Below are 26,844 nucleotides of genomic sequence, written 5' to 3'. Positions count from 1 at the left end.
TGAATTATTCGTTATCTGTGCATACTCAACAACACATATATAGAGTTTCTCAATATTATAAACATATATAATGAATAGAATATTTACAAAAAATGTAAAAATGTTTGTAGGAAATGACACAGGAACCACTGACAGATAATCTTTTGAATGATTGTGACAAGTTCTGGTTCACAAAAAACACTAATATGAAGAAGTATTTAATAGTGTTAATATATTTGTAGTAGTTGTTCTGGGTATTAGACAGATCCAAGAGTATCAGAGCGTTTTATTATTTTGCATTAACACCATTTATTTTATGATATAACGGCTTGATAACCTGTTGGTTCTTGAGCAATATAGTGTAGTTCAGTTACTGTGTATCTGGGGTGGATGTTGTGGATAATATGAACAAATCTGCTGTGGGTATCTTTGGGCATGACAATGGTTGTAAATAGAAGATTTTATATGATGCATGTAAAGCTGGATTTATGCCTCTGCAAAGGTCGTATTTATTGGTTGAGCCATCTCCAACTGTGAGTTTGAAATGGAGAAGAAAAGCACATATAAATACAAAGGAAACATCCATACAATTGGCTCAGAATACCTGTGCATATTCACCTTCGTGCAGCCAACCTTCAGATAATGAAGAAAAAGAAGAATCTTTATTTATATAGCGCCTTACAAAACCAGGGTTAAAAAGCACTTTACAAAGAGCAAGTACAATCAGACAACAACAAAAGAATATGCTGTATACGTCACTCAAAGTTATTGAAAAAAGGAAAACATAACTGAATAAAACAGATCTGAACAAAACTGTAGTCAGGGCCTGGAAGCATCTCTAAAATGCCTTTGAGGAAAGTTTGGTCTTAAGATGTAAAAACACTCAACAGAGTTTGCTGACCTGCCGCATAGGGAGAGACTGCTCCATAGCTTAGAGGTCAGGACAGTGAAAGCTTGGGTGAAAGTAATGAGCAGGATTTTGCATTCAATCCTAAATTTGACAGAGAGCCAGTGTAGTGAAGCCAGCATGTGGGTGATATAAGAAAGCTTTGAGGTGTTAGTAAGCAGTTGAGCTGCTGAATTTAGCACTCACTGTAAACGTGCTACTAAGTGTTGGCTTAAACAGGAACATGGAAATGATTTCATTTGTAAGCACATTACGCTTTGGTTTCATTCCACAAACGCATTGTCCAAGAGTAGATTCCAGGAAAAAAGATGCTCCTTGGTCAGAAAAGTCCTGGTCATAAAGGACAGTTAATACTCTGTCAAGCTAAACCTTAAGATGACATGATGAGAAAGAAATATTGTCATTCCATTTCTGAGGACAGGATCTTGATGTGTCTAGACAAAGTCAGTTTCTCATTTATGAAACAAGATTGGTTTTGTGTAGTGGTCATCACTCAGCTGTCTACCTTTTTATCTTAGTGATGGACACTAAAGAAGCAATTTGAATTTTCCTGAAATATTAAAATGAACATCCTCACATTGAGCTTTTTACAGCAGCAGCAGCAGCAGCAGCAGCAGCAGTGTTGTCATCAGCAGGATTTCCTACTGACAAAACACATTCCCTCCACATTAATGCTGCGTGATGTCTGCTTTCATGGAATCTGTGGTAAATTATGCATATACCTGCAAACCCTCTGGGAAGAATATTGTACACCAGGTCATGCATTATAAATGAACATGAACAACTGTAGGACACAAGAACACCTGGCATCCTTAGGTAAGGTTAAAACCCAACAGGATTCAAAGTTGTGTTGCTTTCGTAATTCCGGCCACCCAGGAGATGCAGGCAAGGACACACCAGCAGTGTGGCGGCCTTCAATCCCCATTGCTCAGTATCGGTCGTAGGCTGTCTGGATCGAATAAGTCTCCCTGAAATTCCTCTCCTCTGGCTGGAGTGTACACCTCAGACCTGCCTCACCAGTTTCTTAAATGTCCATAGCATTGCATCAGTTTCAGAGCTTTGTGAGAAACCTCCTAACTCATCTTCAGTGCTGTCATATATCTGCATGTCTTTTTTAAAGCTCCCCATTGGTTGGTGCCTCATGCTGTTCCATTACCAAATCGTTTTTTTGGGATTTCTTTTATTTATTTATTCATTGTCTTGAATGTTGTCAAGTTCAAGGTCAATATTGTCTTCTCAAGTCTCACCCTGGGGTCACAGTGAGCAAATGGGGCATCTCTGTTGGCCATGAGAAAGAGAGTGAGAGAGAGAAACAGTGGGAGAGAGTGTGTGTGCAGCTGCTCGTTGGTGTGTCTAGTGCAGAACTGATTTAAGGCTCCAGGCCACAGGAAGAAGGCTACTCTACACTCCAGGCACGTCCCTGAAACCAGCAGCAGAGGAAGCACTATTGCCATTCAGCAGCGTCGACTGCAGACGCCTAAATGAGTCTGTTCTGTCCTGCAATGCCCAACGTGGTGGACTGCCACGTTGGGCATTGCAGCCTAATTTACTCAACCTCTCTAGCTCCTAATATGCCCCCACCCTCCCACTCCCGCTGCTACTCCTCTATCCTCTCTTCCAGTTCATCCTTCTTGTTTCTCTGCCATCAGTCTCACATCTCTACCTACAATCTCGCCGTCTTTCTCTCTCCCACACTCATGCATTCCTTGCCTGTCCATGCATTTAATCTTTCCCTCACTTTGTCCTTACGTTCGCAGTCCATCATGTCTAGCTAGCAAGCTCTGATTGGTTAGTGTCCTTTTATTGCAAGGTGTAACTCTGAGATGCCGACCTCATATAATCACTGACCATTACGGATGTATTGTTTGTCATCAAAATGTGTAGCTTCCAATATGCTACATAGATGGGAAATTATCAAGCATGGAACATGTGATAATAAAGCTGTAATAAAGAGATACAGGGGTATAATGAGGCACACTGGACCTTGTTTTTTCATGTTTGTGTTGCTTTAAAATGGATTAAAGTAAAATTTAAACGATTTTGGTGATTAAAGAAACACTCTGTAGGCTGTTAGTTACAGTTAGTTAGTTAGTTATATATGCCACATAACCACGATGTCCATGATTTGAGTCAGGCCGCCGACCATTGCTGCATGTCAGACCCCTCTGTCTACCCTCGTTTTTGTCTCTTTTCACTTTGAAAAACTGTCAAGTCAAGACGACCATCATATTTTAGGATTATACTCTTATGACTGCATTTTCCATGGCATTGCTGTTGGCAAGGAAGCTCTTCCTGTCTGTTGCTCTTCAAGGCGCCTGTGGGCTTTTTCACATACTGAAGTAACTCAGTGTTTGTTGGTAACTCACACCAATGATTCTCAGATCATTGGATTATTTCTGAAAAACTTTGCATATAAATGTCTACTTACAGTACATTAGCATATTTATGCCATTAGAATGCATAAACTGCTTATGACTGTGACTTGACTTGCAATAAGGTCATACTTGTCAATCATAATATTTTCCACTGACTGGCCAAGTTACAGAAGGACATGACTCATTTAATGAATCAGGTCAAGTGTATCTTGCCTAAATGAAAATGTAGCAATCACAGTGTGTATGTTGATCATGAAAAGCACACAAACTAGTTTCTAGTCTTATCCAATTTTCTTTCGACCATCTGAAAATGCTTCCATTTTTAGTTTTGCTCACTGTCTGTCACCCATTTCCCACTTTTAATCTGCTGCAATCAGCATTTTTATATATATTTTTTCTATGAACCTGTCTGTTTTACATACTGTATGTTTTCTACCCATTGTGAATGTGGTCCATTTTTAGGGTTTTTTCTGAAATGGTTTAAACAAAACAAAAAATATAAAATTTTGTTAGAGAAAATATGTCTGCAGCAAGATTAATAAACAATAGAAGGATTAGTTCTTTGTTTTGATGAAATCTGTTCGCCTCCCTAAATGTAATATTAAATGACCACTGACTTATTTGTGTATAGGTAGAGAAAATGGGGAAAATGTGTTTCCACAAGCCTGCATATTTGTGGTGTCACTGTATACAACTTTTCACCTAATGTCCCTTTGCCACCTGAGGGTTGGCGGAGGAGGAGCGGGGTGGGTTAGTATCAGGGACAGTGTGATGACAGCTCGTGAATTCTAAAAGCTTTATCGGTCCCCTGCAGCCTGCCTGGGCAGCTCGCTGCTGCCTCTCATCTCTCCTGTGTGTTGCATTGAATATGGCTCTCCAATTGGGGTCATGGCACAGACTGATAGGAAGCTATATTCCTTCATAACTGCAGGCAAAGCTACAGAGTTCAGTATTAAGAACGGCAGCAGAGTGATGGTAAGGCTGAACACAAGCTGACTGACAGACCAAGCTACCTCAGACATAAACATTAAAAAACATGAAATTGCCAACTTTTGTTTGTCAAATTCAAACTTAGTTTTTGAGCAGTGCCCTCTAGTGGGCAGAGCTCTCACACAAAAATATGCCAAACAGAAAATAAGCCGTCCACACATTTGTAACCCAGTTTTGTCAAACTTTTATTCCAGCTGCTACGACATCTCCACTTAATACCCATTTCATTACTGTTCTGGAACATGAAAACAGAAAAGTAAAGTTTACAAAAGGAACATTTGCCCCCCATTGTTTTTGTTAAGAATTATTCTTACTGAAAAAATATGATTTATTTATTTTGTTCAATTAGTTTGCATTAATTGTCTGAGTGGATTTGAATCCATTATATGGAGTCAAATGTAGTATGGTAGTACTGCTAGACAGTTATGGAACAGCTAAATCGGAAAACATTTATAAGCAGCAATCAATGTTTCAATGTTTTTAAAAATCCAGGGAAATCATACATGCAAAATCAGTGACATACTAAATCAACCTTTACTGTTAATGCAACATTGGACATAGTTGATACATGGTGATGATGAGCTGCAACTCTTCGGCTCATATCGTAAACTTCTCAGCTAATTTTGGAACCACTGGTAATGTGTTGCTGTCAAAAGCAACATATTTAGAGGGCACTTGAGGCTTAGTTAGATTTTTCACTTGAACCTACAGTAATGGCAAATAGATATTTCCTACAGAAAAAATGTTGGAGTGGGGGGTTGCTGTACTGCGCTACAAAGGGCATATAAATCAAAACCTTCCTAACCCGTCACCTCAGCTGCAGCAGCTCATAGCAGCTGTCTCACTCGTTCTCCCCGTTCGTCCCTTTTCCCAGATTACCTATAGGGATTGATGGCCATGCCAAAGCAAAAACAGAAAAATCCATACTGCTCTCCTGCCCTTTCCATATTACATTGATTTCATGGTGAAATATCAATCTGCATATGTCATGTACTGTTGCAGCGCTCACAATAGTACAACACATGTTCAGGAGTAAATCAACATAAAGCTGCTTTAGGATAGCATTTTATCAAGTTGCTTCAAGAGACGTTTTCTTCTACTCGTTCTGACTTTTGTAGGGGCAATTAAGGAGGAGAGTGTGATAAAAAATCTATCCAGTCCCAAGTGCTGATGGATTTTATTCATGAAGTAAAAGCAAAATTTATGAGTACACTTTCATTTGAATCCACATACACACACATGTAAATAAGCACACATACAGTACAAGCATACTTACGGTAAACACACACACAAACTCATGAATTTAGTCACTGCAGCGTTGACAGCGATGAAAAACAGCACTAATAAGCTTCCTTTCTCACCTCTTGTTTTTAATCGTAAAATTAGAAACATTTTTTAATTATCAGTGGGAGCATGTTACTAATAGACAGTGTATGGAATGCCCTTTGCTTTTGTCTGTTCTTCACTTGCTTGGCAAGAGGGTAAGCAGCCTGAGGTGGTATCAATATCCTGGAGGGCAGTCAGATCAGCTTGGAGGCTTGTTTTTGACCCAAAGAAGCAAATATATGACTTTGCTGCTGGCCAGATTCTGCTTTCTCCTTTAGCAAGATGCTCAAAAGTGAGCTCATAAGCACCCAGAGCATGCATGTCTTTGCTCGGTCCTCTAAAATATTATTTCAGTAATACAAATATTTAGGAAGTTCTGATCTGCATGTAACTACACATAGCGATAGACAATAATGGGAAACTTGTGTGAGATCCTTTAAAAAAAAAAAAAAAAAAAAAAAAAAAAAAAAAATCCTGTTTTTGATTTGCCCTGCTGAAAAACAAACATAACCTCCTCAGGCAGAGATAATAACCTCATGATTGGTGACTGAAAATGTTGTTTTCAGAGAGAAGTTGGATTTTTTTTCCTCATCATTTCATCATAAAGTGTTTTTTGGAATCAGCCGGTGGTACACTCACTTATTTATTTACTCCATAGCTACCGTGCAAGTTGTTTGTACAGTTCGCTAAGTTAACATTTTGTGTGCCGTCACCGTCACATTTCACCACACAATGCTCAGTAAGGAGTTAACAACTGGTATTGAAACATACATGAACACCGGGCATGAATGTTTGTCTTCTCATTAGTTTTAAAATTACTACAAACCAAATTTCACTTTGCAGAAAAAACTGAAGCCTCGGGGCAGATGGTCCAAAATAGATGAACACATTTTCATAAGGTCTTTTCAAATTGTAGCTTTTGTGTGTGATAGTCGTGTATATTTTAAAATGTGACTCGCAGCTAGTAAGGACTGTTTTTGTTTTTTTTTACTTCATCACACAAGCATACATTTTCCAACCAAAACAGAATTGCTTATTTCTCTTAACATACGTAATTTATAATAATAATAATAATAATAATAATAATAATAATAATAATAATAATAATAATAATAATAATACATTTTATTTTTAAGGCGCCTTTCAGGGCACTCAAGGTCGCCTTACAATACAGATAAAAAACAATTAAAAGAGCCAAAAGGGACACATGTAAGTGCAATAAAAAACAAATACAATCAGAAAACTGCAGGATGGATGACAAATTAAAGTGAGTATGAAAGTTTGAAAAGGTGGGTTTTTAGACGGGATTTGAAAATGGATAGAGAGGTAATGTTCCTGATGTCGGGGGGAAGGGAGTTCCAGAGGCGGGGGGCAGAGCGGCTGAAGGCTCTGGACCCCATGGTGGACAGACGGGCAGAGGGAACAGCGAGGCTGATGGAGGAGGCTGATCTGAGTGCCCGGGAGGGAGTGTTGATGTGGAGGAGGTCAGAGAGGTATGGGGGGGCGAGGTTGTGGATGGCCTTGAAAGTGTGAAGCAGGATTTTGAAGTCTATGCGAAATTTGACAGGAAGCCAGTGAAGTTGTTGAAGAACAGGAGTGATATGATTGATGGATGGAGTTCTGGAGACAATACGAGCAGCTGAGTTCTGGACCAGTTGAAGCTTACGGAGGGACTTGTGGGGGAGACCGAAGAGGAGGGAGTTGCAATAGTCTAGGCGGGATGTAACTAGAGTGTGCACGTCATGGTGTAACTGTTTGCAAACATGTTCAGCACCTGGTATTTAATCACTGGATTAATAGTCAATAGGAATTTGCAAATCATGTTGAATATATTAAAATCAGCCTACTATTTTTTTTTTTTTTTAACAAATTGGCTGCCAAGAAGTTAAGGAGAAATTTGTACCTCAACGTATATGGCATTCAGAATATGATTCACTTTATTTCATTTTTAGGTCTTAATATTCCAATCAGAGTCTACATTATGTGAAATAGCTCCACGTGATGACATTTGAGAGCAACAGCAGAGTTAATTTAATGTGTTGAGGCTCTACTTTAGGCTTGCAAATGTTACAGCACTTTTCTTTTTCTTTTTTTCTTTTTTTTAATGGTAAGAGCAGGAAATACAATATGTATTTTAGTCGTTTGGTTAGTGTTTGACAGGAAATGGAATCTGTACATTTGGATTGTATACAGCAGCCTGAAGCTTTAAGGAGGTGAAAAGAATGGAGGCGGGTTGTGGGGGGTGAGGGCCTTTACATATGTCAGCACTTCAAAAGTTGCTCCATTATTATTCGTCCCCTTCTAGTGCTTCAAATATTCATTTGATCTAACCTTTCATTCTGTGCCTACTGTAAATTGTCTCAAGCGAGATACAGTACATTCTTTAACACTTATTGCAAGTAATTACGGACAAGTGGATTTTCTCGCTGAATAATACAGTGCTTTGAACACAACAGATGATTCATCTCTGTAAAACTACGTGAGCCATTGGAGGACTTTAAGGACTAATCCAAGTCAGTAGCAGTGCTACCAGTCTACCAGTACAAAGTAGCTGTATTAGTCCGTTTTGCAATCTGTTCACAAAGCAGTAAGACAAATGCATTGAGAACACAAACCAACAAAAATAGCTTTGAATATGTTTATTGACAATATAATGGCAAGTGGTTTGCTTAGATGTCCAAATGCAAGACCTGAATAGCAATGATACGTTCTGTTTGCTGCCAGTGTTTTGATGAATAATTACTGCGACATTTGTACATTTATGTAATTAGCTTCTAAAACCATTGCATGATTGATGTGATTAGCATGATTCAAATTATTTTGATAGAACAAATATTTGTTTCTGCAAAAAATCAGTCCCAGTGAAAAGTGGATCAGCCAGTGTATTGTTGCTTTTTGCCCTTCATTCTTAAAGTCATTTTATACTGGAGACATACACACAGCACACCTACTCAACGCCCTTTTGACCTGCATTGGACAGCTGTCACAGATTTATCTCTGGTTGTCTACTTAAACATAAACTCCAGTCTGCTGTCTCGTTCCATACACTTACATCAGAATACCAAAAAGGTGTGTCAGTTTCGAGCTTAGTCGCCAGAATAAAATGTTGACATTGTATGTTTCTGCAAACCATGGATTTGGTAAATCTCTATGTTTCAATATGTTTAATATTTCCACAGTGTCATTTCAATAATACGTAGCATATATTCATATTTCTACAATATGTAGCATAGGGAAACTGATGTACTTCAGATGACATCTTTATGAGCTGACTTTTTTATTAGGAGGAGGAGGGATTGAGTTGTTGGCTAGAAACTTCGATGGAAGTAAGTTTGAAAACCATCAAAGCAGTGTTTGAGACCACCTCGAGACCCATTTCAACTGACAAAACCAGGTGTTTTTTAGCAAGACGTTCGGACTTTTGCAGCCGTTTTTCTGGCTTACTTAACCCTCCCTAACTGCAACCAAGTGGTTTTTTGTGCCTTAATCTAATAAGTTCTTAACCACAGCGTTGACACATCATAAAACATAATTATTCAACTGATGATGCCTCTATTTATCCATACAAATAGAGCGGTGCATGCTTTCCATTGACCTCCCTCCCTTTGTCTTTCTCTCTCCTATTATGTCAATGTTGCTATAATTAAATACATTTGGATACCTGGTCAAAAAAATCTGTTCACAGTCATTTTTGGCACTTCCGCTGCATGGTGCTTTGGTTTGTTGCGTACAGGGTTACTTTAATATACTCAAACTTCCCACCTTTTATAACATTTTTGACCATCAAGTTTCAAGCACAGAACTTTAAAGGATGTGATAATAGTCAGGAGAGCGACAGGTAAACTATATACAGTATATATGTGCGTGTGTCTGTGTGCATGCATGTTCGTGTGTGTCCTACGTACGAGCAGATTGTGTTCATACAGTTATTGACACGTCAGCTTCTGCATCTGTTGTGACATTTGGGTGTGATTTCACCGTGGTGCTAAGTGATTAGGTTGATCTCTTGGGAGAAGTTTAATTCTCCTCTGAGTAAGGGTGTCATTAAAATGCAATGACATGAGATTAATGCTCATCTTGTAAGTGACATTTACTTTCTCATTTACCGTGGAAATTGCCTTGCAATATTGTGCACTAGGCCTTGTTTTGAATGTTGATGAGTCTCAGAAGCAGTTCAAAGTATCAGCAATGTCAGTATGAAAAATGTTGGATGTGCTATATGAAGAGGAAGGGTATCTCGCTGAGTAAGGGACAAACAGTAAAATAAGACCATCAGCAAAAAGGGACTGTGGACTTTGAAAGTGCAGTTTACAGTCCAGACTGCAAACGTACAGTATGTTGGATAAATGGCTGTCTGTAGCATTAGCAATACTGTTATCACTAATAAAATACAATACTATTGTTCTTAAATTGCTGTTGAAAATGTATAGTTTACTATCAGGGTTATTAGCAGGACAAATATTTCTGCATCTTTTGATTTCTCGCACACTTGCTTAAAGAGATCTACGACAATGAAAGATCTCAGCATTGGTAAAATGTTGTCATTTTGAAACTAATTATGTCTCTACAGTATGTTATATCTGACTCAGATTTCTTATCTTTTTCTCCTCTTCTCTTACAGTGTCTGTTCGCCCAGCGTGCAGAGTCCAAACTCTGTGTGTGTGTGTGTGTGTGTGTGTGTGTGTGTGAGTACACAGTGTGAGAGCCGGAGGCACATACTGTATGTGTATGTGAGATGAGGAGAAGCTAAGTGGCTACCACAACCACCCAGATAAGACAGCCTTCTGTGCTGCAAGATGGATTAGAGCCCCACACCTCAGGAGATCAAAGGTAGGAGAAAGATGTTTGGTAATCAGCCACCACTCACCTGCCGCTGTTCAATGGTGAGAGTGAATAAGAGAGAGGAGAGAGAGGAAGTAATGCATGACAATGAGATTAGGATGAGGTGCTTCCGCTTTCTGCGTAGGCTTGGACATTCACGCTTGTTGTGTCCATAAGCCTCATTGTCTAGTGAATGTCTGTAGGACTTTCTGTACATGTCACATACCTTGTATTACCGAGTGTGTCATGGAGATCAATAGCGATATTTAGAGAACATTATACAGTTAAATAATACATTAAAACAGCTATAATGGCATTTAAACCGTTCTATCCAAAGATATCAAATATGTCATGCAGAATTTAATGAAATGTGTACAACATTTTGTACAATTCATCTGCAGTTTACTATTTATTGTAATGCTGCATCTAAGGTTTAAATATGTCACACAAAATAACAATCATGTATCATAATAGCGAGGAAGTAGTGGTGCATACAGAAGTAGAAAATATTTTCAACAGTGTTGTACTTTAATAAACATCAGAAATACATAATGCTGATGGGTTCAAGAAGTTAATTTGAGAAGAAAAATATGAGCAATCTAAAACATCATCGGTAAACATCAGGATAGACCTTCAACGTGCCGCCCGTCTCTTATTTTTGTCAGCGATTCCAAAAGGTCGGGTGTTGCTTTTGTAGGTTGGTGAAGGAATATATGCAGCCTTTTGATTAGTATACAGCACTGCAGATGAGTCAGGTTCAGGAAAACTAAATACAACAAACAGATTTAATTCTCACAACGCACTCAACATCATAGGTTAATAATATACTTAACTGTAACGTAGTAACAGCTTCCAAGGGTCAAGCATTCCCGTAAGCTGCTTGCTGCTACTGTAATGATTATAGTTAGTGTAATTAAAGGGCTAAAAAGATCTTTTGTACAAGGCCAAATACTGTCCATCTTGTTTTTTCCCTTCTTTTTAATAAAACAGAAACATAGCCCTCAGTATCACACTCTCCGTTCTCTTCTGTGAATGCCAGAATATGAAAAAGGAAAAGTAGAGTTTTTCATAATCACAAAATGTTCTTACAGCACTTACTCGTGACAACAAAAGCTGCTTATTGGACTATAATTCAACACTGTTTGCATGAAAGGGGATTATTTTTGAGAAATTTTATTCAGCAGCTGAAAGGTTTTTGGATGGACTCCATGTAATGTGGATCAATAAAAATGGATCATTTTCTCTATTTTTTTTTCCTATGGTTTCCCCTCTTGAATGTCTCAAGCTTGGCGGATGAACTTTTACCTTCTCCCATTTTCTAACCAACAATTTCAAGATGACTTTGTTTTGAAAGAAAGGACGTAGATATTTCTCATGTGAATTAGTTGGTTTTTTTTTGGTTTTTTTTTTTTAAAGTGTGACAGCCATTATCAGTTTCAGCCATTCCACGTTTAGCTTACTTCCTACGCACAATATTTCACTTTAGCTGCACTTTGGCACAGTGGTTTAGAGGAAGAGCTTTCTTTACACCTGAGGCTCTTATTAATGGAGAATGACGTATACAACAAACATATGCACAAATATTTATATCCTCATTAAGTTGGAAATCCTTATGCCCCATTTATCATGAACATAACATGATATAAAAGAAAATTACAATGATTGATTAGAATTATAGAATGACTTAGAACTCAGTTGCAAGAATGTGTGTGTGTGTGTAATTCCAGCAATCTGACCCAGTCTACAGTCAGTAAGAAAACCAAGGTCCAGCTGACGATGTTCTGCTGACTTGAACGTAACCTTTTATCCTATATTTTGACAACATAAAAACAGGGAGAAAATGTCAGCATGCCATGGCTTTCTGTCTTCCTTTCCTCTCTAAGCCAGCTCTCTACTCTCTCTGTGTGACCTCCTTTACATGTATTTTTCTTTTGTTCCTGACAAAATTGGCTCACAGAAGCTGCAGAAATAGAGTATTTTTAGATAAAGGTGCCAGACTGGACCCTATAGCAAATGAGTGTGACTGAGTGTGCTAGACTTGTTTACCGATGCTGTTTATGTAGAGGACAGAATTTGCTGTTGTGTGGAAGTTTCACTGCAATTGTCACTTGGCATGGTTCTCTGGAAGAGAGCATCGCAGGAGGCTTACAGGTGAATACAGAGAGGATCTGGATTTGCCCAAACCATCAACAATCAAGTCAGTGTGTTTTTATGGAACAGGGTTTTAGAAACACAAGGTAGCCTAGTTCCTCAAAGCCCAGATTTTGGCTGTGAATAATTTTCTTGTTGGTGCAAATTCCTATTTCCTATATTTTAAATCCATGTTGAATTGCTTCGAAAGCTCACAGATTGCATGTGACAGTGCTGGTCTTACACCAGACAAACATGGTCACTCTCATGGTTGATAACACGTGTCTACCCACAACTTTTCAGTTACTGTAACAAAATATATCTGTGCCACAAACAACCACACACACACACACACATTCACGTTCACACATTTCTTAGAGAGTAAAACTACTTATTTACCCTGTGTAGTATTACAAGTGTGCCAGTGACAGAAAAACCCAATTCATATTCATATGCGGGATAACATGCTTTTCATATTTTTTAAGCCACCACATTCCCCCACAGGCAGCTCCCGTACGCTGTGAATATAAATGCCAGAACACACAGTACGCTGTTAAGACACTGAATTTCTCTGAGGCACCAGTGCGCTCTGAGTCCTACTACTGACAGAATTTGACTTTTTACTGACTTTGGCTCATGGAAAGTGGTTTGAGGAGATGGTTTCAATTTCATTGCCCACATGTTCAATCTTGTATGAGATGCAAGTATTGAATATCACTGTGGTGCAGATGGCGTATTATAGCCCCTCAGCATGTTTCAACTGCAGTATTGCCACTGGTTAAATTGCTCTGCTCAGCCTTACTGGAAACGTTGCACTGGTTCTGGTATGTTTTGCTCATTCAAATTATCTTCGCTGCATCAGTGATGCTCCGGCAACAGCCATTTGCAAATTCATCTTTACTTGCTTAGCAGAAACACAGCTCAGTCAGTCCCTTTTTTTTAAGTTTTAAGTGCTTATGTGTGCGTTCAATGAACTGTTTGTATTTGCGTGTTGACTGAATTCATGAGTCTTCCTCAGTTTGCTCCTGTCTACGTTGCCGCTGGGCCACCTGCCTTTTTCCTGCCTCCTTCCCTGGCTGCTCCTGAGAAGTAGAGATAAGGGCCGCTGATGTTTGTCTGCTCCCTGGCAGATTACTGAGGCAGACAGGTACAAGGACTCTGGCAGACAGCTGCAGTATACTGGAGGCCAAAGAAGAACTTGCTTGGGATTCCTGAGCTGACCACAGCACCAATCCAGCCTGAATGCCATCTGGCTTCTTGTTGTGTGCTGCTACTGCTCAGTCAACTACTGCTTTAAGAGAGACATATGAGAAAATGTGGGAAAGTTTCTTAGAATTAAGTGATTTAAATTAAATTGTAAGATGATCGATAATGGGACTATATTTTTCTTTGATTATTAGTGATTGAAATGTAATCAGGAAACTAGAGCTGCAATGGTTATTCAATTAATCAGTTAGTTGCAATCTATAAAATTATTTGTCAACTCTTTTGATAATCACTTGATCGTTTTGAGTTAGGTTTTCAGACAAAAATGTCAAAATTCGATGGTTCCAACTTCTCAAATGTGAATAATTCCTGGTTTCTTTAGTCCTTTATGAGAGTAAACTGAATATCTTTGGCTTGTGGGGTGTTAAATCAGGGATAAATCAGGACATTTGAAGACATACTGAGCCTTTGGAAATAGCAGTCACCATTTTTCACAATTTCCTGGACCTAATTACTTATCAAGAAATTGAAAGAGTAATGAAACTAATCTTTAGTTTCAACCCTATAAACCATAACTGCATAAATGATGATTGCAATTAAAGTCAGTAGGTTGTCAGCATACCAGAGGAGTACTTGACATATTTAAAATGCACTGCAAGTCTCCATTTTTATAAATCAGTTAAATAAGTGAATTTACTATTTTGTATGAGATCTAAAATCTTATTTTCTTACGACTAAAAAGAAATTCATTCCTGTGTCCAATACTACCAATATTTTAAGTGTATATTTTATAATTCTGTCTTGTTTCCAAATTCTCATATACAGGTATTGTAATTTATATAAACACTTAAAATTAATTTGGGGATCCCATAATAGGCAAAATAATTGACTAAATGAGTCATAAAGGATTTTTTGATGAAAAAAGAGTGCTTTATTACACACATATCTGTACAATTAGTATTCATGTGTCTGTTGTGAAGGACACAACCAAAACTGTAATTTTGCTGCTTAGAACATACTGGCTGCTCATTTTCCTTGAAAAGTTAATGGATGTAGATGGAGTTTCTCACTGTGATATCTCTAATTGATGGCTATGAGTAGACATTTAAAAATTAAGGAAGATTTTCACATGAGGGTGGGTGATCAATTAGCAAAATCTTTTGTGAATGAGGACTTGAGGAGAAAAGAAAGCAAGTGATCCATGTTGTGCCCTTTATATGTTTACCCTTTGAACACTAGGCTGTGATAATTTGTATGGTTAAAGCACAAGGCCAGTGTTTAATTAGCCCCTTTCTGCCCCTGTGAAGAACATTTTAGAGCCTTTGTGGACAGAATGTTACTGTACCTCTTACTTTACCGAGGTCAGGGCAGACGGGATAAGGAAGAGAAAGAGATAAAATGGTGTTAGTGGGTAGTTTGGTCAGGGTGCTGAAAGATCAAGGGTATCAACTACATCACACCTGTGTGCTTCGGCACAGTACAGAGGTGTATTTTCTTCAACACAAGTGTCTTGCTCTCCTGCTTAAAGGTTCAGTTGAGAAAGGAGTGTTTGAGAGAGTTTTAAAAAAGTGTTGAAAGGTTGATGTTCAGCAGAAAAGGGATCATGGAGAGAGGAGACAATGTAGAAGATGAGTTACAGAGAGGTGAGAATAAAGAGAATAGAGTCAGAGTGTTAAAAAAAAGGATGGATCACAGGGTTTTTACCAAGCTCAGTCCTATTCATCAGGCATTATGAGCCTATAATTTTCCTCTTTGTGCCCATTATTTCTGTTTGATTGACTCGTGTTTGATCAGAGCTGTTTGAATAGTTGTCTCAATATTTATGTGGTCAATTGTGAAGATGCTGTGTGATTGTGGCCCAACTGGCAGTGTATAAATTGTTCATCGCTCCCCACACCATTTGGTAGAAAGGTCCTTCCACATGCCTGACAGCTCTACTGGAAAATAAAATTAGAGGAAAAAGACATGCGAGCAAGTGCAGAGGACGAAGGATAATACATGATTCAGGCGCAATAAGCCTTGGCTGTGTAGCACATTGGATATACATGGGGGAGAACATGTAGAGGAGGATCTAAGGGTTTACAAAAGAGTTAAGAGGCAGACGTTTACAAGGTGAAGTACAGCTTATGAAGGGAGCTCAGACTGAATTAGACAGTGTAACAGCTACCAAGAGTCGCTGACTGACAGATTAGCAGAATGACAATGATATATTTAAGAAAACCTCCAAAATAGCAGCACAGTTCTGTGTATTAGCATTTGAAAGTTGACGTACTGTACATTCAAAGAAACGGCTTACCTCCACCATTTATATGCACGACCACATTCTGTCCCATATAGCTGGAATAGACTCAAGGTAAAATACCTGTTTTATGGTGTGATAAAGTTATTGTAATTAATAGTTAACCATCTTAAATATAATTGAATAACATGTGGGTGAAGGCTGGGATGGCTTGTGGCGCTTTTCGGCTTGCAATCAGTAGCAGCATCTGGCCAATGAATAGCAGTCAGATGTAACAATAGCAGCTAGACGTATGGAGCTGTGACTATTTCAATAGATGACTCTGTTACAGGAATGGGTGTGTAATTGGCACCCAGGGAGGCTCAGATTTCAGCATATATTCAGAAAAAAAACCTAATTGAATTGAAGCTGTGCTGCAAATATATTTTGATTGAAGAAAGTTTGTGCTGATGTAAATGAATTTTTTTTGTATATTATTTCATTAATTCTTCCTGCAGTAATGGATACCAAACACTGCAGGTCACTCTATTAGACCCTCTGATATAGACTTTGCATGGCTTTCATTCATTATATTACTTTTTGTTAAAACAGACCAAGCCAGCCTTTCTTCAAGACTTCACCTTTGGCTGTTGCATTGCACAGTATATATCCTGTTGTGCAGCCCGCAAACATGGCAAAAGGATTTTTTGTCAGCATTATTAACTGCTGTTGGACTTTATCGAGGCACAGCAGTGCATAATTGGAAAATCCAAACCCATGAAACATAACCTCTTCCCTGCCACTTGCATCACTGTTATTTATGAATGTGCACTGTAATTCCTGCTATCTAGTTTATAGTAGTATATAAAAGATTCACCGTTGAACTCCGTGGCACAAATCTGCTGTCATAACTCACTGGTTTTGTTGGTTTTCTTGGGTTGTATTTCTGTTTGTTGAGCCAATCGCCATGTCTTGCTTTACTGTAGACTGCCTGTTGAATGGCAATGAATATCCTCCACAGGTACACTGTCAGAGATCAGAAACAAAGAGGACAAGGAGGTATGGAGCAGTTTCAAGGATAAGTAAAATAAAAGATTGAGAAGTAAGGAAAAATCAAGAAAGGAAAAAAAATCAAAGACCTTAGGTACAGCACGAGGCTCTACAGAGTAGAGAGAAGCACTCAGAGAAAGAGAGAAGCGCAGTCTGCCAGAGGATTTAGCACAAGAAACTGAGGCAGGGAGAGACATGATACCTCAGATATTACAAACAGTATGAGAAGTAGAGACGGAGTTGTACTTTCCTCAATGAGTGAGTGTAGCGGGCAACGTAACCGCAGCATCCGATCAGTGCGAGAATGAAGGGCAGCGGGGGGTAGAAAGGCTAGATGAGACAGCTGGCTCCAGCGGTGTGTGGTGAGGGATGGTATTGTTTCAGCCTTTGTAGACGCTCCCCAATCCCATTTACAAATTGGAAGGACCACCAGTCACACTCGCACAGAAAATGGCTGCTGTCCCTGGGTAAGCTGGCTGATGGATGGCCCTACTTTGCTTGGCGGATCTAATGATAGTGGGGCAGAAGAGGTCAGAGTCGGATTATGACTGTCTGACGGCATGAAGACAGTGGTGCTGTCTGTGCTCTGTCTAGTTGATAAAACCACTGTGTTCCATTTGATTCTGCTGATAATTGACTGGTTAAGGCTGGTTGGAGGTCTTAATGGGTCCAAAAATTGGATACACGTCCTAAGTCCAGACCTATTCTGAAATGTCCAAAGGGTACACTGAGTGTGCTTTGTATTTGAAGCAATAATGCCTATTTAATACTAGGTTAAAGTTATTCAATTTCTAGCCAGAAAATTGCTGCCTTGGTACAGAACACCATCTGTCCTTGTCAGCAGTCTTACACATTAAAGTAGAGGTGTGGTATTAGGAAACCATTGTAAGATAGTTTCATAATTATTTGCCTAAATAACACATTTTGAAGCCAAACTATTTGAAACAGTCTGTTTTATACAATGAGATGACTGAGATCAGGGGATTTCAGTTGGCTGTGCTCCTTGCTGTAAGGGGAATGGAGCACACACACACCGTAGCCAGGCACAGCTTAGTGCACACAGAGCAGGGAGAGGATTTGTCTTGCGACTTTGCTTCTGTCACACTCTGTGTATGCCTGAGATGCATACTGTTATAAAACTAGAGCTGATCTGAAGCTAGACATGTTGATTCCTCTGGTATCACCCTCAGGTTTACCAAATGAATGATTTAAAATCTATTTTATGACGCTGAGGAGTCTGACCTGATTGACGGCATTAGATGTAATCGTCTTCTTCTGGTCATATTTTTCAGGAGTAGGGGTGTAACACAAAATCTATGGTTTGTTACATTTTGGGGTCACAGTTAAGTATATTTTTGTTCCAGCACAGAAAACAGAAGAAACACATTTTTTGTCATTTGTTTTGGCTATTATAATCTTATACAAGAGTATAATTCTTACTGTAAAAAAATACACTGGTAGATGGCCAATAAGAAAAAAAGTAAAGAAATGTTAATATGCCCCCTCATTATTACAAAAGACCAAGAGAATATTTGATTTTGAATTGAATTTATTTTTTATATTATATTATTGTTATTTATTTATTTTGTCTTTGCTTATGTATTTAGTTTATGGTTTCAGCTGGTTCTCATAAAGCTAGAGACTCATGTCATTTCAGGACTTAATAAAGCACATGAGGGATTCTTGCCTTTAGTCCTGGAATCCAATACTGTAATACCTTAATTTTGCCTCTGGAAATCTCTCGACTCTTAATAATCAAGGAGCGCATTTGTATTCAACCCTGTCACAGTCCACGCCATGAATGGAGACTTTGGATGAATGAGCACAGCTCCCGCGCCATATTTCCATTCTCGTTGGGCTTTTAGTTTGCACTGAGCCGTGAACAGGTCTCCCATGACAGCACAGGTAGAGAGCATCTGTGAACGGCGAGGAGACAATTTACTATTGAATAACCCCGGTGTTTGCATGTGAGTGACAGGTCCTTATCAGAGCTCCCACCGGCTGATCAAAGTTGAAAGGGGGTCAGGCTGAATTAAAGACTGGCTAATTAAAATGTCCAGGGAACATGCCAGCCCTCATTTCATTTATCTCCTCGAGCACAGTTGGAGAGAGAAAGATATAAAAACATACCATCACAAAGCCCTAACTTGCCAAGAGCTGAATCCAGAAAAGAGTCCCCTCAGCCAGCTGGTCCTGAGGCTCTCTGTAGACAACCCAACATGTCCCAAACAGCCTCAGGACACCAGTGTCAACTCAATGAGACCAATTGACTACTATAAACCAACTATAAACAATCAAAACGAACTGTGTATTACATATTGGAAAAACACAACCAAAACATGGAAAAAATTCATATGTCATCTGTCCCTCAAAAGAGAATTCACACTAGCAGACACCCTGACCATAAGAAATACTCCTTAAGTAAGAAAAGTCAATGAACAGACTGAGTGAACACAGCGTAGCCCCAAAAAAGGTCGCCATACAGAGAGCTGGCTGCCAGAGTAGGAGAGACTCTGCTCCCAGTGTGACAGAGGACAAGTAGAGACAGAGCTACACTTTCTCACTCATGTTCAAAGGACCAAACTTTAAAGGAGAAACATTTCCCAAATATAACCAAAACATATCCTGAATTTGAATCCAAACAGTCATGCTGTGACTTGAGAATAAGCAGAGGAAACTCAGATGAAAGTAGATCTTAGTGATCTTTTTGGTGGTGGTTGTTGTTTGTTTACTCATACATCTGCCAATCTCAATTTACAATAACAATTGTGTTATTTGTTATTATTATTTAGATCAAAACAATACCCACTGAGTTATAAATACTCACAATTATTAAAATCACACACACTAATACATGCACAAACACAACAATATAACACAATCACACACAAACTGACACCCACACACAGAGCAAGTTTTAACATTAATGTGCTACTCTTTTATTGTTTTAATTTATTTTGTTTCATTGATTCTTGATGCTTTGGGCCATATTGTTGTTGTGACGCTCATGCCAATAAAGCAAATTTGAATTGAATTGAGTTACTGAATTGAAAGAGAGAGAACAGAGACTCTGGGATTGCTGGTGTGTGTTTGCTTGCGTGTGTCTGTGTTTGTGTAGGGCATTTAGGCTGTTTCTTGGGTGATATAAAGGTCATTCTTAGATCTGCTGTATAAGGTTCACTAGATGGAAGGCTTTCTCCCAGGCGGGAGTGGGATTGTGGGCTTTTTAAAACCAAATGATGCATTCACACAAAAGTCAGAAAAAGTTAAGCTAAAGGGTACTGTGTACTCTGTTAGCATTAGATATGAAATATCAGTGTTCTGTGGCATACGTGTACCCTATTGATATAATGGAAACACTAATGTAACACAATATTACATGTCAAATGAAAATCTGCCCTGTCTTAATAAACTGAGAGGGTACTTCTGTTGTATTTGTTTTGTATAGAGCTGAAATGATTAGTCCTGTGGTTCCCAAAGTTTTTGGCTCGTGACTTCTTAAAAAATAAGCAATTTGTGACCCTTCATCATTGGGTGCACAGAAAAGAAAGAAAAAAAATAGTATGTTGAAAAAATAAAGTTTGTGCAGCACAAGTATTTTTTCTTGGACATCTTATCTTGTTAATCATCTCATTGCCTCTCAGATTTAGCTCTGGTCTCAACACTGGATTAGCTCATTGAAAATAATTGCAGTTATTTTAATAATCGATAAACCAATTCTGGAATTTTTCAAGCAAAAGTGCCAAACGTTCCCTGTGGCACCAAAATGAATAAAAAAGTTTAGAATGTGGGACAAAACAAGCAATTAGAATAATTCATCTTGCACTTTCGGCAGTTGTGTGTGTGTGTGTGTATATATATATATATATATATATATATATATATAGCCAGCGTCCAGTGTACCAGTCAATAGTTTGTGCAGTATACAGTAAAAAAGAAAAGTAAAGTTCTGCTCAGAACTTCAGAGCCTGTTTACTGGAGTCGTGAGAGCCTTTGCCATGATGGTGTCTAATAATGTAAGTGTTTATGTTCTTTCATACCAGAGTTTTGTTGTGAAGGTGTCTTAGTCTGACTGACACCTGGAGCGAATCAGCCTAATGAGATGCCATGTTGCTCTGTGGAAATGATTACCTCAGGAGGAGAGGCATTAGATTGATGAGGGCAATCTTTGCCTTTGTCCCTGCGATGCACCAGTGCTTTCACCATCACTACAATACTGTTCAGACATAGACAAGTCACTCGCTCTCAGCCCAAATGACCCATAACACTTGCTTGGGGAGTTAAAAACTAACAAACAAAAATACAGTAACAGTCAAAAGTTACCATTCACTTGAATGACAAAGTGTCTCTAAACTTTTGATGGATACTGTATATGCTCTACCATCTCAGCTTTAAATGACAAAATCAATTAAGGTATTGTGCTGCTTATCTAAAAGCTCAATTTCTTAATGTCGTCAGTTAGAGCTTGCCCTTGTTATTACCATGGTAACCAGATGTTAACCCAAACTCATGTGGAAATATCTGTATTGATCTTTACTGTCTGAGTCCAGAAATGGATTACAAGACAAAGCTTCTTTTTTTTTCTGAAATTGCAAGCAGGGAATTTTAGAGGTGCAGTAAAATTGTGTCTCACACCAACAATCACGGCGTGTTTCTCCTCTAAAATTTTAATGCTGATTAATCGATAACTCGAGGTTATTGATTCAATAAAGAATGATTGCTGAATGTCCTATTTGTTACTGTTTGGCCCAACCTTCTAAGTGTGATTGCCTCCAAGGAGGCTTAGAGACCCATTAATCAGGACTTGGTTGATCGCCTCTCAGGTCAGCTGCGATCTGAGGCGGATGCTCCTGGAGGTAAATGCGGCAGCAGTTTAATAGCTCACAGTGGACAAGCCATGAAGCCTGTAGATAACAACAGTAGTAATAGTTGTGTGCTGCTCTGGAGTACTTGTATAAATCCAGCCAGCCCTTGCAGACCCTGAGATTTTTTATACAATTTCTACATTTCAATCCAGTTCTGTAAACAGATTATCCTGGACAGGTCACTATCTCACTAGTTAATAGATTAAATATAGGAATGACATTATCCCCAAGACGTATCGCCACTCTGTTTCTACATGGAGTATGACGGTAGTGAAGAGGTGGCTTAATGCTGGCATCCCCTTCAGGGGCTGTGAGCAGTGGCACAACAGAAGCAGCTAATTGGATTGGTAAAAGGGGATTGTGAATAGTGATAGAGAGGAAGGGGAACTTAAGGGTACAGCTTGACTGAATACAACAAAAAAACGGTGCAGCTGCTGCCTTCCTGTCATTTTCTATTTCATGTTTGGAATCCCTCATGTGGGGCTTGACAAGATCACAGGTGGCGAGGGAACTGGCAGGCAGCGTGACGATGAGTGATCTGTGACACTGTTTATACTGTAACAAATGTCCCTGTAAAGAAACAGTAAACTATTGGCAGCTATGGTCACCAGTATTTTACTGTTTTTTTTTTTACATTGTCACTACTGTAATTTACTTAACAGTTAATAACTTTAAAAATCATTACAGTTCTATACTGTAGTTAGGCCTGCCAGTAATATACTGTAATTTTAGTGTCACTATTGTAATCTGTATTAACAGTTTCTCACTGTAAACGTTACAGTAAAACACTAAAAGATTTTCCTCTTATTTATATTAATAAAACCAACTGCAAATTGCAGACATATACTGTATATAACAATGTTTATTCAATCCCAATGGTGCAGTAATCAGAACATCTCAGTTTGACTTTTAAACATCCATAACTCTTAACAGGAAAACAAACAGTAAGTGATAGCTTTATGCAACGGAACATTGAATCAAAGGCTTTAAAATATATTATTGTATTTGAGAAATTAAATCTCGAACTTTGTGTCCTTTCACAGTGGGTCAATGTAAACCTGTATAATAGAGGTTTAACAAAGATGATATTCTGCTTAGCCAAGGATGAATCTGATAATCACAGAAAAGTCTCTTCAGGCAGTTTATTACCAGCTCTGATCATTCAATAGTACAGACCAAGGACAATTGCAGATAATGACAAAGAAAGGATGGTGAGGCTGCATTATGTAGGCTGAAGTAAACCGCATGTGGTTCCTCGTTGAGTTCTTGAGTGTATACATTTATCTTCCTTCGTGTCTGAACATAAATAGATAAAAGTATACTTATAATATAAGAAAGTTTGACCATGACAAGTTTCCAAACGCTCTTGTGCCTAACACATATCATATGACACATTATTACACATTATATTTCTATAGTCACAGAGCTGGAATAAACATATTCAAAACAATGGAACCTCATGACCCAATGACCACTGGAAACTTATGTCTACATCGTCTACATGATTGTAAAAGTACATTATCAACCTGTTATCAGCAAAACATAGTCATTAGTCTGAGCACCAACTACTTTGCGAACTGCTTTTAAAGATATACAGAAAAGCACACATTTAAGAACTGCAGGATAACACAATTTGTAATTCCTTCAAATGTCCTCCGTTATAATTGAAAGACGGTTGGCATATAGGCTTCAAGGCTCACAGCTCACTGAGAGAGAAAGAAACAAGAATGATGAGTGAGCCGGAGTGAGACAATGAGAAATTAAACAATTAGCCTGTGTTCCACTCTCACGGTTAATCACAATCAAGTACCTGAAAATTACACTTGTACAAGTATATAACATTGTCTAGAAATCACCTATTATGTCCCAGGTTTTACTGCACTTTGGCAACAAACTACAATTTCTTGGCAGCAACCTAGCTACAGCTTAGAAACACACCTGGATTGAGCTAAAATAACCAAATAACCACTTGGTCTTATGGGGCTCGGCAGCCAGCACGTGTCTCCCAACTTGGTTATTTTATCTGAATTGTAATTTACTTTAAATACGGCTTATTATTAGCTATGAAATGCAAGTGAGATAAACAAGGTATAGCTATAGATCAAGCATTCACTGATGCTGTATGTACTCAAAAGAAAACAGTCATCTGAAAATAATCCTTAAACTAGACTTGCAAGCAGCAATCATATGAAAATAATGTTTAATCACACTTCCAAATGCTGAAGACACGCCACCAAACTTAGCAACAATTAGACATAGTCACTAATTGGGTAACTAGATGCATAATGTAATACTATTATCTCAGTGTGATTGCACAAAGGAGGATGAATGATGATTACATGATGATGATAATGGTTGCATGTGGCTTCTGTCCCTATATTACTGTGACAGTAAAAATTAAAATACTTCTCACAGAGGCCTACTGTAAATGGTTTTGGCTCCAAAAAGCATCAACATTTACAGTATTGTCTGATATTTAAGAAGAATGGTACATTATTGTTAGAATTTGGCTGTGTTTTAGGGAATTTACTACAGTGTAATATAAACAAATAATATCTAATTGTGACATGACACCGCTTCTGAACCAGTTCAGCATTATTTGTGGACTTAATGTGCAAAAATCAATTAACCAGTCAACTGTAGATCTGTGGCCTTGCAGATTTGAATATGGTTATACTTTTTGACTTGCTGGATGGCGTGATGTGAAGCTGTAAGGAGCTGCCTCTGAAATTTTAAAGTGATAGGATAATAAAGAGAAGCAGTGAAGTATATGAATGGATCACAGCCAAGAGGTGTGGCTGAGAGGGAGTAATGAATGAAGGTGGCGAGGAGGGTGAATGAAGTCGTCCTCCTGATTGAACTTTTGATAAGCCCCATTTAACAGCTGCTATACTGAGCACTGATCTTAGCCATCATTTTCATAGCACACCATCATAGTCATAGACATATGTTGCTGATGAGTAAACTAACCCTGTCACTCCAGAGTTTTACAACGCTGAATGGCATATAGGGTATTGCAACTGCTGCATAACTTCACAAACATCTTACACAACATATGCATCAATGCATACATGAAAACGGCAACTGTTGCTCTTGGTAGGTTAGGCAATATATAAATGTGTGAAACATGTTTGCTCCAAAGATCATACATGGTTTGGTTACATTAAATATGTGTAATAGTCAGTTTGAACACTAACTACTACAAAAATGCTGATCCTCTACCTAAGCACAGTACACCTCAGGTTCCTGTGGTCAGAGGGGGACGGGGCCTTTAAGTGCAGCAGCTTTTCATTTTAACAACTTATTAAATTCATAAATTCCTTGTCTATTGCCTGACCCATTAGTGGTAGTGGAGTATAAAGTTAAACCCTGTTGTTGGCTATTCACAGTGGAGTGGATGCTTAAGCCTCCTGTGTTCTAGTGGTTTCTATTCTGACTGTACAGGATCTCACTTAGCATGCTGATCCAGCTCTGGAGTAGGTCCTCAGAGAGCCAGGAGGCAGTGCTCTGAGGCCAGGGCTTAACTATGGGATTCAATGCTTCACTTTCTCTCAAGTGTGCCTATTCTCCATTGATACTCAATATATTGTATGTTTTGAAATATTCTGCTCAAGGTGCTTATTAGCATAAACATTTTATCAAAGAATTGCACTAATTTATTAGGCACAATCTACTCTCTTCACATACAAACTAGATCAGTGGTGGTAATCCTCAAAATGTGTTTACATGTTCCGACAATATCTCATCTTTTATAACAGCTTTAATTACTGCGACTTATTGAAAAGTAACTGTGACCTCTGTGGCAGCATCAAAGTTTGGATTCAGAGACTTAGGAATGCAGCAATCAACTGTAGATAATAGAATAGCAAGCAACAGATGTTTGCAATACATATGTACTAGCCCACCAAGCAATATGTGCCATTATAGGACAGCATTTCCTAATGTTTGACATTAGGCTTAATCAATATGCAGATAACTTTTTTCTTTTAAATGTAAAGCTGTATGACTGATACTGATGCTGGGACATTTTGATTAATGCCTGTCTGCAAATCAAATTTCTCAAGGGATAATAATGAAGTTGAAGCTGGAGTTGAAGTTGGGACAGCTGATGAGTACGGTCTGTTGCACTCTGAGGTTCATGTTTGAATAGATGTTGCCCACTGGGACTAATCAGGGAATGAGTCGACAAGAAGTCTACCATTTGTAAAGGCTTAATAAAAAAATTGTCGCTCCCAGAGAAAGACCTGATAAAAATCCATCATTTTTAGGCTTCCATCATACATATATTTTACATTACAATGATAGGAGCCTTTTCACTCCAGTTATCAAATTGAATAAGTTGCTCCAAAAGGCTGTGTGGTGACAGTCAAATTAGCACTGGAGCCCATTTTATATTATTCTTTTGAGATTTGAATGTTTTCGAATCTTTCCAAAAAAAGTTTCCCATTCCCTTCAGTATGTTTCCTGTTAGACAACACAGGCACTATGTCCTTGAGCTTTAAAGGTTTCTTAGGTGTACAAAGGCAGGAGAGATCTCTCTGATACATTACCCTTTGTACCCCCCCTTCACTTTCTTTTTGACTCTTGTTGCCTCTCTCTCTCTCTCTCTCTCTCTCTCTCTCTCTCTCTCTCTCTCTGTCTCTCTATCTCTCTCTCTCTCTCTCTCTCTCTCTCTCTCTCTCTCTCTCTCTCTCTGTCTCTCTATCTCTCTCTCTCTCTCTCTCTCTCTCTCTCTCTCTCTCTCTCTCTCTCTCTCTCTCTCTCTCTCTCTGTCTCTCTGTCTCTCTCACTCTCTCACTCTTTGGGTTTCTTTCTCTTTGTCTCTCCTACGCAAACACATACACAGTGTGCTGTTTTCATTGTCACTCTGAGGATATCTATCTAACTAATAATCAACAGCACCTTGAGCTCCAGAAAATAGCAGGCTACAAATTTTAGTTGAATGATAGCTCCCGAGGTCATCTGTAATAAATCTAC

The 26,844-nt window shown here is 38.6% G+C and overlaps 1 protein-coding gene across 3 annotated transcripts in view; it reads left to right on the top strand.

The window, feature by feature from the left end:
• grik4 (glutamate receptor, ionotropic, kainate 4) overlaps positions 1 to 26,844 on the top strand; it is a 293,525-nt gene that overhangs the window by 61,915 nt on the left and 204,766 nt on the right. For all 3 annotated transcript variants that reach the window (XM_062418967.1, XM_062418968.1, XM_062418966.1), the window contains exon 2: positions 10,199 to 10,407. The gene's annotated coding sequence lies outside the window, so the exon portion shown is untranslated. The remainder of the gene's footprint in view (positions 1 to 10,198; positions 10,408 to 26,844) is intronic.

The sequence above is a fragment of the Scomber scombrus genome, chromosome 5, assembly GCF_963691925.1.
Source record: "Scomber scombrus chromosome 5, fScoSco1.1, whole genome shotgun sequence".
NCBI lineage: Eukaryota > Metazoa > Chordata > Actinopteri > Scombriformes > Scombridae > Scomber > Scomber scombrus.
This window is presented reverse-complemented; position numbering and strand designations above follow the sequence as displayed.